We start from the raw sequence: 18,120 nt of genomic DNA, 5'->3' as shown, positions 1-18,120 counted from the left end.
ATAAGCTGAAAATATATTATTATTTAAGAGGAACATGGTAGAAGCTCAGGTGGCCATCCAAGTAAACAAGACTAATTTTGTTATGTGTCTATTAACTCCCAATAGTCAGTGCAAATATATGTTTAAATGGCATCTTCTATTTAAAATAAAAAATGTACCCACACAGTTCTCTTTCAACCTGATGGGTCAACCGTATACTATTGGGACATTTTAATATTAACTGGACACAGTTGTTTGCCAAGGGCAAACAATAATTATTGAGAGAAAATGTACATACTGGGAAGTGTGGTTCTGGCCAGTCATGGTGGTGGTGGGTCGGAGCACAGCACCCGAAGTCCATCTGTCTTTGATGCTTCCCACAGCTGGAAGTGACTGGCACATTTTCAAGGCTGTGATAGATAAACAGAAAGAAAGATAAATCAATTGATACGTAGACTGATGGCCTTAGAAACACCAAGAATCTTAACGCACCATGTCACATTTTTAGACACATTTAAGTACTTTGTAGTGGTGTGCTAATGAACAACCAGCACTTTGAATAAAACACCGTGTACACATACACATGCACAAGTTTATTACAGATTTTGCTGAGATAAAGGGTGTGTTGCACAAAATTTACACATAATAATACGGTATTTCATTTTAGACTCCATGTAGCTAATTGATTTTCACAGAATTCTTTCATAATTTTTGCCAAACTCTTGTATTCATAGCCAACGTACAGTTGCACTAGACAAACGAATGTAGGGCTTTAAAGTTGACTGCTATTTTCATATTTGTTAATGTGTCAAAAGTAAAAACAATGAAGGCTTCTTCATCATTGACCTTACCAACTTCTCTGCAGCTCTGGGTAATAGGTTTTGAACATTAGAAGCAGAATGCCTTCATTTTTTGTGCTATTCATATAGCAATAGCCACAGACCCATCCCATGTACAGTTGAATTGCATTATTAATATTTTCTTCATCACTTTCTTAAGTTTATACCAGGGATTGACAAATAACCTGTAGGTCAAATCCAGCTGGCCTCATGTTTTTGTAAATAAGTTTTGGGGGGGACACAGTCACACCTATTTATTTACGTCTTGTCTGACTGTTTTTGAGCTATAACAGTAGAATTCAGTATTGAGATGAAGGCTGCAAGGTTTGCAAAGCCTAAAATATTTATTATCTGGCTCCTTCCAGAAGTAGTTTTCTTACCCTGGAAGTAAACCAGGACTTACCAACGGAGCTTTCGGTGATAATGAAAATGTTCTTCATCTGACTAACATAGAAGTCACTTAAACACACTGACTGTTGAGCTCTTGAATGTGGCTACCGCAACTGACAGACCGAACTTTTCATTCTATTTAATTTTAACTAATTAAAAAAACCCATTTTGCTAGTAGCTATTTTATCAAACAGCATAGGCCTAGACAGTCTAAAAAACCATTAATCATGCCCTGATTTGCAGCATTTTCTGATTTCTGGGTTGTAAACACATCCACTTTGGCCAGATTTAAGTCTCCAATATTGCATCATGGAATGACAAGCTGGTAAAAAATATACAATATTATATAGTATTTCTACCACAGACTTAGCCAAAAATAGACATAATACACATATATAACCTTAAGAGCATAAATACAAGTAAAATACTAAAAATAATCAGAAAGTGATGAATTTGGAGTATTTATTACTTTGTTTATAATAACTTTTTAATTATAAGTTTATATCATTTAATTTTAATAAGAGCTGTGTTTAACAGTGGGTTGCTGAAACCCTGAAACAGATGACAGCCTGTCAAGCCAGTGCAATCTGGCTTCTGCCAGTGTTTCTGCCCACAGTTAAGTATCTAAGTATTTTGTTCTCTGTGTATTTACTGCACCTCAGTTTGAACATTTTTTAATCATTATTTCTGTTCTCTTACTATTTTTACATTAAAAATAGTGTAAGAAAGTTTTTCACTTAGGTGAATCTAAAGCACCTTCACCTAAATTTTCCTAAAATTTAAGTTTAAGAAGTTCTTCCTGGTTGCTTCTTTTTTTTAATTTAGAATTTCCACTAAAAACGCACTTGTGGCCTTCAACACATTTCAAAGACAGTGTGCTCACAGAACACGTCCAGCCTTGAGGATGAACTGATTGGAGTCAGTTGGCTTCCCTAGTCAGTCTGCTCTTAGATTTAATCATGAAGAACTCTGTGTACCCTGGGCGTTAAGAACTAATGATTGCCCTGAAACCGCCAGTCAGCCTGAGTGACTGACAGCTTTTTTGGGTGTGAAATGAGAGCATCACATTAAGTATCTGTTGACTGAAAGAACAAAAATCACAGTAAAAGATCTTTTCCTTAGAAATCAGGTTATACCATTTCTTTGGGTTCTGGATCGACCTCTATCTGTTTAAACCTCCCTTTCAAAACTATTGAACCAAATCACAGCAGAGGGAGAAGGATACTGAATTGGGACCCTGGGATCATGACATCAGTTCTGCTGCTAATATAGCTGTAGGATCTTGACAAATTTTATGATTTTCCAGGTCTCAAGACCTTCCCCTCTAAATTGTGAATGCATAACCAGACAATTTCTAATATTTCATGATTCTTAACTGGAAAGCTGGAGCAATTATGAACAAATTAGATGTTAAAGACTTTTCTATCTAACCGATGAACCAAGCTAGACATTGTGCCTTTGACAACTTTTTCCTCTTCAGGTTTACTGTTGACACTGTACCAAGCAAATATGTCTCATAAATGAAAATGACAGTCTATTTTCCCAAAAATGTGTCTTTCGATTGCCCTTCTTTATCATTTTTATTTTCATCATCTCAATTTTTCCATGAAGTTTTGCATTTTTTCCCCTAATCGATTATGCTTTTCATTTCTCTGTACCCTTATGTACCTCCAACATTTCCAAGATATCTTTTCTCAAGAAAAAATTGGTTTTGGAGGTTAAGGTCTAACCTAATTAGAGAGTCCGATGTCCTTTTCAATCTGGCTTTCTTAGTTTTCCAGTTAAATCTTTTGCCAGTTTCTAAAATTTCCTGCCGTGTCTCTAGATACCTACTTTCACCTCCTCCAGAGACTGCAAACATGTCAAAAGTAGTAACTCAATCACGTATTTTCCCCATTTTGTGCTTTGGCCATGCTGTTCCTGCTTTACAGTATGTCCGTCCCCTTTTCCATCAGGTGAAATCTGTTTATTAAGCTCCTGTCCAAATATCACTCTTTGTGAAAGTTTCTCTGAAAACACCGGAAGAAAATTTTCTCCTTTCCTTATGTAAAATTATCTCATAAAACTTTTATATAACCCTACTTTAGAACTTAATACATTGAATATATTTAGCTGTTGTCCTCTATGCTTTTTCTGTGGATTATGTGCTGATTTATTCATCCATCCATCCATTAAACATTTATTGAAAATCTGCTATTCATCAGGCACCTTATTAGAATGCAGGGAACAGACTTCCAAGAACTGACTCTAGCTTTTGACAATTTTGTCTATGTGGCGAGGCAACTTTCAAGTCAATTTTAATTTGCAAAACAGAATATTAAGCTCCATGGTAGGGAACAGTTTGCACAGAATACTTTGGAAGAAAAAGAGAAAAGTCCATGGCATGGGAGGGTTGGAATTATGTCCAGGGAACTTCCCTGGTTGGCTGGTTGGGGTAGACCATAAATTTATTTACTATTCAGAGTCTGACATAGAATTAAAGCTCAAAAATGTTATTTAAGACACTTTGTTCCGAGTACATGAAGGCTTATTTTCTCCCGTGTGTTTGATAAAGGCCATTGGTAGTGAAAATATTTCAGACATACGAAGAAGAAAATATGACTGGCGGTACCATTTCCATTCAACCAGATTCCACAAGGAAAATGTCATTTTGCATAAATTGAGGGTAAGAATGTTCAGTACATACCACTCCACGAATAGAGATAAATAATGGCGTTCATAGGGGTCTCGTGCAGAGCTTCTTGAGCCCTGTCAGACAATAGCGAAGGGCAGAAGAGATTCCCATTCTGTACTCACTCACATCTCAGGCGATGGTTCAACACTAGGGCAGCCTAGCCTCTGAAGGAGGCTGGTTCCCTCTCTCAGGCTCCTCGAGAAGGAGACGGGGTGATTTGTTTATTGTACACTGGACTCATTTTCCTGCAAAGTGCAGGCCGGGTGTGTGGAAGGTGTTAGGTGATGACAAGGCTGGTGGTTCACTGTTTTTTCCTCCACCTTCAGCCTCACCGTAAACTCTGCTGAAACCTCGTCAGGGCCTGGGAACCACATCTTCGGCGCAGACTCCCGGTTGCCAGGTAACCGCCTCCGGTGCGCACGAGCTCTTCCCGCCTCTCCCCAGGCATTCCAATCAGCTGTCAGGGTGGCCGTCACGTGGGGCTCGGGGCGGGACCCGGAGAGCTGCGCGCGCTGCCCGGCTGGCGGAGCCCGCCTCCCCGCCCTCGGAGCCCGCGGCCCGGCCGCCCCGCCCCGAGCCCGCGGCGCGGGAGGGGCGGGCACGGGAGGGGCGGGCGGGGCGCGGCGGGGCGGGGCGAGTCCGGCCACGGAGCTCGCGGCGCCGCGCCCGCTTCAGCACCTCCGCTGTCCGCCGCTGCGGCCGCGTCGTCCTCAGGTAAGGGCCGGCGGGCGCGGGCTGGAGGGGGCGGCTGCGGCTGCGGCCGCGTGGCGGGCGTGCGGGCCCCGGGCCGGCGTGCGGGTCCTGCGGGCTCTGCGCGGGCGCTGCCTCGGGGCGAGTCCACACCTGCTGGCTACAGGGCCCTCGCCCTGGAGGGTCACTGGGGACCATGACGGGAGACATCGTTTTGTTTTTATTTTTATTTTTTCAGGGTATTCAGTCTGTGTACGTCTAGAGTCTAGGTTGTAATTCTCGTCACTTCTGTTTGGACCCCCTGCCCTTTTGAAGATGGTCTCCACATTCAGGTTGTACCAAGACCCTTGAAGGAAAAAGGAAATGTATTCCAGAAAAAATGAGAGTATTGAGTGCGAGAGACATAGTACGTGTTAAGTAAATCACAAAAATATATTTCCTATTTTTCAAAAACTAACAAATCCAGACTTTTTTGCATGCAAATATTAAAAGGAGTAAGCATTTGAGCTTTTTTTTTAAACTATATTACTTAAAAGCAATAGATCTGAATGAAAGTTAGTGATAACTTTGGTCTTGTATCAAAAAAAAATCACTTGTTTTTGTAACTTCCATATACATACGTATATGTTTGTTTGACAGTCTCCAACAGTGATTTGAAGAGAGAGATGACTTTTCTGAGCCTTTCAGAAATACCCTGCAGAGAAATACCCTTATTTCCCTGTTTTTATAACTGAAATTACAAGTCTTCCTGGAACATTTCGTCGCCTCGAGTAAGGAAAATGTTTTCCTTTAGGTTTTGTTTCTCTACAGAGTAAATCCTTTGTGGAATTTTTAAGATTCTCTTCAGGTGTCCATATCTGATTTCTTGCTCACAAAATCTCCAAGTGTAGTCTCATCAATAATGTCGCTGTGATTATCATGGAACACAGCATGGCTCGAATGTTAGGTTGTCTGATCACTACCTGCAGGCGGAGAGCTGGTTCTGGGCGTGTGGTGGTTACAGTCACTATAGGAAAAGCGCTGGCATCCTTCTGAGATTCTGCCTCTCTGGCCTAAGTGTGCGAGAAAGTGGACATGGTTACATCTTACCTGCGTGAAGGCAAAGATCTGAGAAAACTGACAGTCTTTCCTGTTCTGATCTAAAATTAAATATAGTAATTAAATGCCTATGAAAAATTGTCAGTTCATTCAACAAAATTTGGGGAAACATGCTTTAGTGGATTGTTTAGTAATTAATGTTACAAATGCTAGTTTTTGGTCATTGCGTTTAGAGTTCCTGGCAAGTTTTCTAAATTGGAATAGGCCTGTTTCAAAGGGCACACATGGAAAGAAAATTCATGTATTTCTTAAGTGAGCTCCACAAACTTACTCCATATTAAAGTGGCTGGGTGAATTTTATCGCGTTTTCCCCCATGTTGATATTAATAGGAATACTTAAAGAACTGTGGATAGCTCTTAAAAAAATAGGTATCCTTACTTAAGTTTAAAAATTCTTCATTCTTTTTAATAATTAAATATTGCTGTACTAAAAACTTTTGTTACCCATTAATCAGATATTAATTGTATATATTAGAAAGTCACAAATTAATTTAGCTTAGAAAATAATGTGTTGAAATTCCTCTGCTCCCAGTAGAAGAACTAACTAGGGCCAGAGTGTTTTTGTTGTTTTCCGTAGACTCTACCTTGTACCCCTTAGCCTGCTCATGAGTGAGCTGTGGCAGCATTTACTTTACTCAGAGACAAGTGGGGATGGTTTTATTTTTGTTTGTTTGTTTATTTTGCCCTGATAGATCCTGGGAGTCCAACATGAACGATTAGATTGCCATTATCTGTACAGTATGTGCAGATTCTCCAAGACCTATTTTTACTTTCCTGAACTCTGTAACGAAGACTAAGTGAAATTTGAACAGTTTTTGAAGGATTCACATTTCCTTCCTATATCCAAGAATTTTTTTTAAATTAGATATAATTTGCAAGAAACGTTAACAGTTTACCAGGTTACTGAATAACATGTTTACCCAGCCTTTCATGGTAATGATGCACATACAAACGTTACTGCTACTTTCTGCAATTGCTAAATTAGCTCATTTTATATTTGTATATCTTTTCCATTTAGAAGATTGAAATAATAAAGTGAAGTCATGTTTGTAGCTTCCAGTGTGTCTTCAGGAACAGAGGTCTTAATGAAAATATTTAATCCATTGAAATCGTATTAGGAGATTGAGAGGGATTTCTTACTGACTCCTTTACCTTCGTGTGAGAAACATATGTTAGACATATGTATAAACATACAGTAGTGGCTGACATTTTTCAACATCTAAGACCGTACTTTGTTCTATGATAATCACGTGAAGATTATTCTCTCACTGTTGATGAGACTGTTCCTTGGAGAGTTCTGAGCAAGAAATTAGATACGGGTGCCTGGAGAGAATCTTAGACATTCCCTGGAGAATTGACTCTGTAGAGAAACAAACCCTAAAGGAAAACCTTTCTCTTGGTGGAGGTTACTTAAATGTTTAAGAAGGACTTGTAACTTCAGGTATAAAAATTGGTAGGGAAATGGTGTAAAACGACCAGCTTTGACCAAGGCTCTTGTATATGGAAAGAAAAAAATCCCATCATGATGGACTAGAAAAATTTCAAAAGTTCTCGTAGTAAAAGTGGGTTGTCACATACAGAGACAAAATTCAGGTGGTTTTCACTTGATTTCAATGACGAAACCAATAAAACTGAAGAGAAATTCTAACACTTAAAATAGACTAGACTTTGTAAAGAAAGACAACCTGAAATTGGAGCCACAGGTGACACTTGCACCCAAGTGACACATTATTAGCTACTTGAGTGAGAAAAAAATTTTTTAAATGATAAAAGTCTTACTTTTTATTACTTTACATTTACTTGCCAAGTTGATTTAGTAGCCTAATTATCTCTGAAAACTCTGGAACCCTACATTCTAATTTAAAATATGTCTCTGTGTGTGTGTGTGTGTGTGTGTGTATATCACAGAAGCAGACAGTAATATAAATCTCATACAGTAAGCTCATAAGAGATAATTAATCAATGTTATTTGCTATTAAAATAATAATTGATAATTTTCATATTCAAGAAAGCTCTAAGCAAAAGATATAAGAAATAGTTTTCCATGCTTCGGTGAGGATGTTACAACATTCAAAACTTGGTTTATAAATTTGAATGCGCAGACATGGAGAACTCACAGTAGAGGTCGTTAAATAAGTTTCCTTATGCTCAGATCTGCTGTTGACACTTTAAGTTGTGAGCGTACAGTAGTAGCCCAGGCAGGCAGGCTCATTTGCAATTATGTATAATAAGTTTAATTTCATATCTCATACACAAAAAAAGCTTACTTTCAAATGGAAAGTAGAAAATAGTTCTCATTACACAGAGCGCTTGTGTTTGATATGCTGTTGGAAAAACTTCATTTTCTAATATAAAACAGCTAGCTGCACATGGAGTCCTAAAAATTGAGTAGTTGGCTAATAAGAAATAGATAATATTTAATTAAGTTGGCCCCTTAAAATAAGATGTTATGCATGAGTCTTAATGAAGAGAGTTATGCAATATTTTACTTTTAAGGTAGACATGGTAGCAGGTTTGAAAGAGTCATTTCAGAATTTAAGCGAGAAGGATTCTTAGAGACCAGTTAATCAACACGGTTATTTTGTAGTTGAGGTCACTGAACACATCAAGATGATGTTGCTTCAAATTAGTCAGTGAGAAAGCTAGTCTAGAACCCTGGATTCTTAACACTCAACATTGTGTTTCTCCCTAAAGAGATGTCAATGCAAAATGTATCACCAAGATCAGTTTCTTTTTTATAATATTTCTTTAAGTGCCTGATTCAAAAGTTTGAGTCATGAAGTTTCAGATCACATTTTTATTGTTAAAATAATTATTGTACATGATGAACAAATTGCATGTGTTTGGTCTCATCATAGAGAAAGTTTGCTTCAAATATTAGATAAAAGGGTTTTCCTACAATTTGTACGATTTTTTTATTTGCTCATTAATACAATTTAAGTTTTGCTTCAAGGTCTCCTGTGATTTTGGGGAATCCAGGTAGCTTCTAAATTCTTTATCCTAATACCCCCAGTAGTCCTCAGCTATACGCCACCATCACGTCTGCGACTGAATGTTAAGAATACTAGAAATAAAAAGCTTTGGAAAGTTATGTCTGAAGCCTGGATTGTGGTTACCACCGGGTAGAATTTTGCAATTGGATGCATTTATTGTCTAGACTTTCTGCCCCTTTTGGTACAAGACGCCCCCTGAAACAGTGTTACTGGATGTGACAAGCTCCTGGGAGCTTGTCAGAAATGCACATGTTCAGGCCACCCCTGCCAAATCAGAATCTCTGGGGGAGCACCTGAAACCTGCGTTTTAAGGAGCCTCAAGTGATTTCTTACACAAGATAGAGCTTGAGAAGTACTGACGTCAGGTGCATTGTGCCCTCGGACCGGGTCAGCACTGGACCTGGTGATGTTTGTATACAGTTTCACTCTTGAAACTTTACTTGAACTGCAGAATAAATGAACTCACTCCTGAAAATATAATTGTGGATACGTTTCATAAACATCTACCTTTCAGTTGTAGCTTTTTGGACATACTATCTCATTTTCTTATTAATCGCATTAGTTTGTCTTTGTGGGAGTTTTATGTTGGCTAAGGGTATAATTTTTGGCAACTGGACTGTTAACTAGTTAGCAACCTGTCTCCAGCAGGCGTTGGCCTCTCCTCAGCTGATACAACTCTTTGCTTATCAAACTTTAGGGTTTATTTCAGGCCTCCTATCAATGGATGGATTGATGTGTATATTAAAGACATTTTTTGATTTAGTGACTTTACGTCACTATTTCTTTTCATTTTAAAGTTTTCAAGGTTTAGATCCATTTTATTTCCTTTGCTGGTTTTTCTCAACTGACTTGCCAACAATAATTTTTAACACCTTTGGCCCAGAACATGAAAATGCTAGTCTAACTGACTGTTTCTGCCAAATGAGACATCTGATTTTCACAGACAGAGAAGCATAAAGGCCCATCCTGCTTTAAAAACTCATATACAAAATCCAACTTACAAAACAGATTATTTATAAGGGGGATGGGGGTCCTCAGGTTTATAGAACGATTCCTGCCATAGCTTCTCAATTCTTCTTTCATGAGAAATGATCATATTTGTAAAAATAATGCTACTTATTTTTGCCTTACTCTATTATAAAAATAATCCTTTATCTTTTTATGACAAACATTTACATGTTTACTTTTAAAGTATCTCTTTCAATGGAATATTTATTTCTGACTTCTTAGTTTATGGGTAAAAATATGTGATTTCACCCCTCTGTTTTTCTTTGGCTGACTCTTTTAGACTGGTTCATAGAAGGTGTGTTTACCCTATTGTTCAAGAAAAGTGGATTACACCTTTGATCACATTAAAAATCATTTTCACATTGCAGCTCAAGAGATTCTGCAGTCCTCCAAGCACCTAGAAAATCTAATTCCAGATTTCAAATCCATGTAATTTTCACATTGCTGGTTAAAATGTAGAAAAGTATAAAATAAATATGTAGGTGGATAATAAAATCACTGCATTCACTTTGCCACATCTTTGAATCAGTGTCTTGGTCTTCTTGGTCTTACATATAATCCTGGGTCTTGCTGATCAAATTGGAATTCCTACCAGTAAAAGTAGTCAGTCTGTGAGTCCAAACTAGAACTACCATAATGACCTTATTCTTTTCTATTTGCTGTCTAATCCAGGATTTTAACGTAGGTTAATGCTGTACTTGTGACCTATTTTATCATCTAAGCTTTTAAGAACATCAGGATTTGACATATGTTGGGAAGAATGCTTAGATAAAATGCCCTGCCAAGCACATGAAAGGTAATTTTAGGAATGATTGAAATTTAAGAGCTTAATCTCAGTCAGTAGCAGATACCAGAGGCAGTTTATCTGCTGAATTATCTTTACTGTTGTTGAACTGAGGAAGTAGTTCTCAAGCTTTACTGTGCTATAAATCATCTGGGAGTGATGTTAAAAAGCAGATTTCCACACTCCACCCCAAGATTCCCATTCACTATTTTTGAGGATGTAATCCAGGAATTTGCACTTTTTAGCAAGTTTCTCAGTGAATGCAAGATACCTGAGAACCACCCCTTGAGATGCACTGATTTAGAGATCTTTAAGATTATATTTATCCTTGATAATCTGTGGCTGTACCTATCAGTGAGAATAGTGGTCATTTAGAATTATGGATGCTAGACAGAGGAAGAAGATCTCAAGGTAGTAGGCTAATGGCTGCTTAAAAAAAAACTTTCCAATTTTTTTTGCAGTTTCTAAATGTTTTCTCATGAACACATATTCATTATATGTGCTTATGAGAATTTTTTGCATAACTGAGCATGTGTGTTTTCAAATTTTAAACACTGATTTTCAACAAGATTTTTTAGGGTCTGAGATTTAAAAAAAATTTATTAATACAGGCAATAGATTTGTATTAAGAAATTCTGCAAAATTCTGAAGAGGATAAAGAGGAGTTCAACAAAACTACCCTGGATCTCTGCATCATGATATGTCTCTGACCTTTGAATACACGTTTTTATATACTTCTATTGATTTTTCTTACTATTTCTCAAACCTGCCAGAAACGCTTCCGTCTCAGAGTCTCGGGGAACTCACAATTTTGTCTACACAAATAATCACTATCCAGTGCAATACAAATATAGACTTAAAGGCACACAGATGGGGGATTTGGTGCATTTGAGAAAGACTTCGAAGAAGACAGATATTAAGTTGAGTCTTGATAAATATGAAATAGCCCATTATTCACAGAGAAAGGGGAGGGGAAGGCCAGTTCAGGCAAAAGCATTTCAAAACTTCAAGGCGTAAGGTCATGATAGCATAGAGCATGTTTAGGAACTGCATTGAAAGCAGGGAGGCAGGGAAAGTGCAAGACACAGTGAAGGGTTTCACTAAAACACTGGCGTTAGGGATGGAGAGAAGGGGTTTTTGAAGAGACGTCTTAAAGGTTAAGACTTGGTGGTCAGTTGTAATGGAGGTGGTGGGGAAGGTGAAGAAAGAATCAAAGATGTGTGATGTTTTATTTCAGGTGACTGTCTAGAGTATAATGATGATTCAGGACAAAGGAAAGAATGAGGGTGGTCAAAGGGAATTCTTATCACTTGAAAGAGAGAAGCTTGGCTTTACTAGTGTTCATAGCGAGATTACCAGATAAAAGGCTGCGGGATCTAGGCAGGGTAGGTACGTTGAAATGGATTTTAAGGATTTGGCTTGAGAGACTGGAACCACTGAAATGGTGGCAAGGTAGTTAGATATTCTTTGGACAACTGCTAGATACAGGTTCAAGGCTGGGTGAAAAAGGTTGAGGCAGGACATAGACACAGAATTGAAACTCAAAACAGAATAGGCAATAGCTAAGAGAGACAGCAATGAGGGGCACAAATCCAGAGGGCAGGACAGTGAAGGGGATGCAAATTCTGAGCTGCTGGGCAGGAACCCAGGGCTCAGAGGGCAAAACAGTGGGAGCTCAAAGGGCAGAACAGAAAGCTTGGTCCACATTCAGGGACGTCATCAAGATGCAAGCCAGTTAAGCTGGAGATTGTACCAGTCCTGGAACATCCTGTGGCACTGACAGCCTGTTCCCAGGTATTTTGACCTGGGGCTTCAGGCAGATATTGTTGAAAATATTTCTAGAGAATAAGGAAGAAGAGGAATGCCATGTTGCATCTAACAGATTTTTAGAGATAAGGCTGTTCTCAGCCAGCTACAGTGATATTCGTAAGTCAGGCAATCTCTCTACTCCAGAACAAAAGCTGTCTTACTTTTTGGATATGAAGAATGAAACACTCAAATTAATCAAATTGTTTTCTTTTTCTTTCCACCCCTCTCGTCCCTCCCTCCCTCCCTTTCTTCCTTTTTTCTCCACTAAGTTCTAAGGGTTTGATGAGTTTGGTCAGGAAAAGATCACTCAGGACTTGTTAGATGTTGGATGAAGTACCTAAACTTTATAGAGAATATTCTGAAGTCCAGATATTCTCCAGTGCACCAACAAACCTCTTCTTTAGTAGGGCTAGTAAATAATTTCTCCCAGAAGTGAGGAAAACTAAAACGAAGTCAGATTCATGTGATTTTGAGTCTCTGCTGGACACTTCAGCACTCTATGAAGTGATGCATTGTCTCTGAACTTCCGGAGGCACTTAGGTAATTGGCAGTCAGCTAACTGAGAGAGGATTTAACTCTCAACTAGAGCTGGAAGCACGTAGAAATATAGAACTGGCCTTGTCTTGTACACCTTGTAACCTGAAGGCTTTATTCTAGTTTTATGTCCAGCTCCTGAGGTTGTATATAGGACTAATTTTCTCCCTCTTGTTGCTTTATGGTCTTTCTATTTTTAATTTGGTAACTTTTAGAAATAATTTGCCTATTTCTTGCTAAAGTTAAATCTAGGATGTGTTTTTAGAATGAAAGCTGAAAGCCTACTAAAATGTTTGACATAACGTTCTCCAGGACTATACAACGGAATTACTGTTTGATTTATTTCTTATTTGAATATAGGCTTATGGTTTCTGGTTCAGCATTATTTTTATAGGTACTGTTATTTATAAATTATTAAAACTGTTTCAGCTGTAATGTTTGTGCACGTCTGGCCTCTTGTACTGAATAACATTTCCTAAGGCAGAGTTCGGTAAAGCTGCTTGGTTGAAACACGTTGTTATTGCTTTAGGTGCTGACGATTCTGATGCCGGGTTTCCAATTGCCTTGATTAAAGTAGAAACATCCTATGGCTTGGATGGCTTACATTTCACACTGGTTTGAGCAAGATGATTGGTATGAAGGACTACAAAGAGTAAGATATATTTATGTTGTGATTATAATTTTTGTGACTTTTTTTCTGCATTGTTTCTCATGGCAGCTCTATTTCTGTGCCATTTATACTGTGGACATTTTTGCATTACCAGATTCCAAGGATAAATGAGATACATTTTGATAGATTTAAAAAGCAGAAGTAAAAAGATAATGTATAAGGATAGTCCTACTTACATATTAAAGAAAAGGTGTTTTTTGCTGTCCGGGTTCCAGATGAATTCTTAATGTTTCCAGATTGTCTTTAGGCTTTAAAGATAAAACAGTTCTTTCTAATGAGATTACGTATGAAAATAGCTATAATTTCAAGAAAGTCATTTTACATAGAGAAAAACATTTAATGGTAGAAATTTGTGTGATAATCCCATGATTATAATAATATTGTAAAAGAAGATGAAAAAATTTTCTGAAGAAGAGTGCCATGTTCCATTTGATAAATTTTTAGGCAATTAATTATGTTTCAAAGGGATTTGCATTGTTACTATGGCAACTTCTGCATAGTGTTTTGAATATAGCTATCCTGATCTATTATCGCAATAGCAGAAAACTGCCATTTTAAATGCACCTTATCAAAATGGATTTAGTTTAGAGTAATAAAGGATTTCTCTTTGATTATGTTCACCTTTTGAATGAAAGATTTCTCAATTATTTAAATGAAAGCAACTTAAGGGTTTTCCTTTCCACTGATGAGTGGAACGAAAGAGCCAGAGTATCTTTACGTAGTTTTAGCAGCTTTCCCCCATAGCTTGTTTGAAGGCATATTACTGTTAACAACATGCAGCACTGAATTTTTCTTCCTCCTTATTTCTTCAGGGACCTATTCTGGTCACATCAATCAAAGATATTTTCTCAGTATTTTACTTCTTTTTAATTATCTTTTTAGTTATAAATTCTCAGCAGTGAAACAAGCTGGTAAACATCTCTGGAGTCAGTAAATACCTAACTCTGGAGAATAAGGCTCATGTTGTGATCCTAAAGCATTCTTCAGAAGAGAGGCTGAGAGTTAGTGGGTAGCTTTCCATCCTGAGTCCCACCCTTACCCACCAATGATGGAAGGATTTCAGCTTACGAATACAGCAGGAGTACTCCAGGGTCCCCTGGGCGCACACACACACGCACGCACGCACTGTTAAGGCTTTGTATTGTGAGTGTGCAGTTTAAATGTAATAACTGTGTATTTCTGATGTTCAAACAGAAGGCTTTTTTCCAAGTGTGGTCTATTTATTTCTCTACAGAAAGGGATATGGATGATAGTCTGATTTGGGAGGAAGGAGTGACTGATTCAAAGACTTTTTACTGAAATTGCATATTCCTTTATAGTGATTTGGGGACAACTTCCAGAGATGATAAGTATTCAAAGTCTTTTCCTCCACCATAACCCCAGTCTGCCCTTTAATACACTGTTGGCCTTTATAAGTGAATTCCTGGTTCAGAGACATATTAAAGAACAGCTGATCTCATACACAGATGTGGTTCAACCCTAAAACTACCAAATCATCTTCCTGAGTTTGAGCTTCTTCTGGCTCAAGTTTGATCAGTTCTTATACAAACTTAGATGACAGTGAAAGATCTTATTATAAAAAAATGGAGTTTGAAACATGAATGTTGAGTTTCATTTCTTCTAAAATTCCGGCTTACAATTTTTCAGATCGTATGTAAGTCCGTATATCTCTGTACAATCAGCATTCAGCATAGCAGATTTTTCAAGTTGTTTTTTGATGTTACAGGAAAAGAAAAGTTGGATTTTTTAGTGAAAAATTATGATTTAGAGATGTAGTGTTTTAAAAATAACATACAAGTAAAAGTTTTGATTTTAGATACTCAGTTGGCCTTTATACCTTGATATAGTTAGTATTAATGTCATGTGTGTGTATTTCTACAGACCCACACACATAATGTATATATCAACTTGATTTTGACTTGGTTTTATAATTTTATTTTTGGCAGTGTTGTAACTCTAGCTATATTTAAATTTCATGATTATGGCATATCATAATCTTGCATATTCGGAAGTGAGCTTTACCATTGTACAAATCTAATGCAAACACACTTTTATCACTTGCTTTTTTACAGTACATACACTTACACCACCTCACTGTAGTTATACTGTGTATTGTGTATTTCATATAATACGAGATTGAAACCAAAACTAGAATTTAGTTTAAAAAATTAAAATCATATCTCTGCAGGGCTGTAGTTGCTGGGCTGCTGACACTGTCGGCTGCATGTGATGTGACGCAGTGCTCAGGCTTTCTTCCTGAATCCTTTGTAATTCTGCACCATTCAGTGAACGCAGGGTAGTACTTCATCTTTAAAGTGTGTATGTTGTTTCTGGGCCAAAAAGATGATGTTTTCTGAAATAACAAATCTTTTTAATTTTTTTGAAACAACAGATCTTTAGAATGGAAATGGGAATTCTTAAATGGTTCACAATAAAATGAAACATATTCTTAAGTAAAGATAAAAAGAGTGTGTAATATCACCTGTCACATACAGTTTAAGTATATTTGTTTACCTATAAATGTGACATGTTTTGTAGGATTTATATTTAAAATATAAACATATATTTTGAAATGGACCTTCAGTTGAACATTTTCTATCTTCACTAATGCAGAATCACTAATTGTGTAAGCATTCATGCTGACTGCAAAGACCACAAAAGCTTCTGGACACTTCTTTTTATCTCCTTGGCAACTGTAGATACCATTTAATAAAGGCTGCTTAGTGTTTTATATGTATACTTTTATAATAGTTTAAAAAATTATCTAGAAGTTTCAAATTCTAGCAGTTTAAATACGTAATTCATTTATAAATGCAATAGTACTCATATGTTTAATGATGCATGACATTTTAACATTTCATTCAAACTCCTGATTTTTTTAGTAAGCTGCCATTTTGTTTTGTTTCTACCCATTATTTTAATGGCTGGTTTGGTCAAATTATTCAACTCTGAATTTAAAAATGGACTATAAGATTTATAAAAGCTGCTTAGGAACATACCAGGGCATACCAAATTGTATGACAATATTGAAACGTTTATATTATCTGAATTTGGAAACTAAAAGCAGTAAACCAAGAAAAACTGATAAAGTGAAAAATACTGAGGTTTAAATCTAACAAAATATGTATAACATCACTACGAGGAAAACCATAAAACTCAGATGACAGATATCAAAGATCTAAATAAATGGAGAGAGACTGCATATTCAGGGATAGACAGAATCAGTAATGTCAAGATGTCAGTTACTGCTAACTTGGTCTATAGATGCAACAAAATCCCAACCAAAATCACAGGAAGCTCCTTTATGGATATTGACAGACTGATTCAGAAGTTTATGTGGAGAGGCAGAAGGCCCAAAGCAGCTAACTCAGTGTTGGAGGAGAGCAGCAAAGTAGTGGCCTGACACTACACGACTTCAAGACTTACTACAAAACTGTAGTGATCGAGACAGTGTCGTAGGGATGAAAGAACAAACAGATCAATGGAACAGAATAGAGAGCCCAGAAGTATACCCACACAAGTATGATCAACCTGCTCTCAACACAGGAGCAAAGGCAATACAACAGAGAAAAGACAGTCTTTTCAACAAGTGGTGCTAGGACAACTGGACATCCACGTGCAAAGAAATTAATCTAGACTAGACCAAACCTTACTCCCTTCACAAAATTAACTCCAAATGGACTATAGACCTAAAGGTAAAACACAGAACTATAACACTCCTGGAGGATAAACATAAAACCTAGGTGACCTTGGGTTTGACCATGAACTATTAGATTCAACACCAAAGGCATGATCCATGAAATAGATAATTGATAAGATAAACTTTATTAAGTTAAAAAAAACCCTCCTCTGTGAAAGACAAATGTCAAGCGAATAAGAAGACAAACCACAGACTTGGGGAAAAATACTTGCCAAAAGCAATCTGATAGCTGTTATCCAGAATATGCAGAGAACTCTTAGAATTCAACAAGAAGACAAACAACCCAATTTTTAAAAAATGTGCAGAAGACTTGAAAAGATAATACCTCGCTGAAGAATATAGATGGCATGTAAGCTTATGGGAAAGTGTCCGACATCATAAATTTTTAGGGAATTGTAAATTAAAAGAACAATGAGATAATACTGCATACCTATTAGAGTGACCCATCCGAGGCACTGACAACACCAATGGATGGTGAAGATGTGGAGCGACAGGAACTCTCATTCACTGCTGATGGGAATGGTGCAGACACTCTGCAAAACTCTGAGTTTGATGATTTGCTTCAAAATAAACATACCCTTACCAGCATCCAGCAACTCCTCCTTCTGCATTCTTTCCTATTTACCTAAATGAATTGAAAAGTTATGTCCAGAGAAAAACTGGCACACAGATAGTGGCCGTATGCATAATGGCCAAAACTTGCAAGCAATGAAAATGTCCTTTAATTGGTGAATGGATAAATAAACCATGATGCATCCAAACAATGGAATATTATCTAGTGCTAAAAAGAAATGAGCTTTCAAACTATGAAAAGACATGGAGGAACATTGAGTGCATATTGCTAAGTGTAAGAAACCAATCTGGAAAAACTCCATACTGTATGATTTCCAGCTATATTCTGTAAAAGGCAAAACTATGGAGACAGTAGAAAGATCAGTGGTTATCAGCAGTG

General features: G+C 37.3%; 2 protein-coding genes across 7 annotated transcripts in view; one reads left to right on the top strand and one right to left on the bottom strand.

Annotated features, from left to right (window-relative positions):
- The window catches only part of GPM6A (glycoprotein M6A), a 246,881-nt gene extending 242,602 nt beyond the window's left edge, over window positions 1-4,279 (bottom strand). For 2 of the 5 annotated variants that reach the window (XM_072950517.1, XM_072950522.1), the window contains exons 1-2: window positions 4,215-4,279; window positions 278-389 (exon numbers count right to left, since the gene is read on the bottom strand). The gene's annotated coding sequence lies outside the window, so the exon portion shown is untranslated. Of the gene's footprint in view, window positions 1-277; window positions 390-3,894; window positions 3,912-4,004 lie in introns of those variants that run through there. The other 3 variants (XM_072950519.1, XM_072950518.1, XM_072950520.1) reach the window with 3 other exon arrangements.
- A 242-nt stretch (window positions 4,280-4,521) lies between these two features.
- WDR17 (WD repeat domain 17) overlaps window positions 4,522-18,120 on the top strand; it is a 75,101-nt gene continuing 61,502 nt past the window's right edge. Inside the window, exon 1 of one of the 2 annotated variants that reach the window (XM_072950514.1) lies at window positions 4,522-4,596. The gene's annotated coding sequence lies outside the window, so the exon portion shown is untranslated. Of the gene's footprint in view, window positions 4,597-4,858; window positions 4,905-18,120 lie in introns of those variants that run through there. The other variant, XM_072950515.1, reaches the window with a different exon arrangement.

This window comes from Vicugna pacos, chromosome 26 (assembly GCF_048564905.1).
Source record: "Vicugna pacos chromosome 26, VicPac4, whole genome shotgun sequence".
Lineage (NCBI taxonomy): Eukaryota > Metazoa > Chordata > Mammalia > Artiodactyla > Camelidae > Vicugna > Vicugna pacos.
The sequence above is the reverse complement of the archived record's forward strand: the minus strand, read 5'-3'. Positions and strand labels throughout refer to the sequence as shown.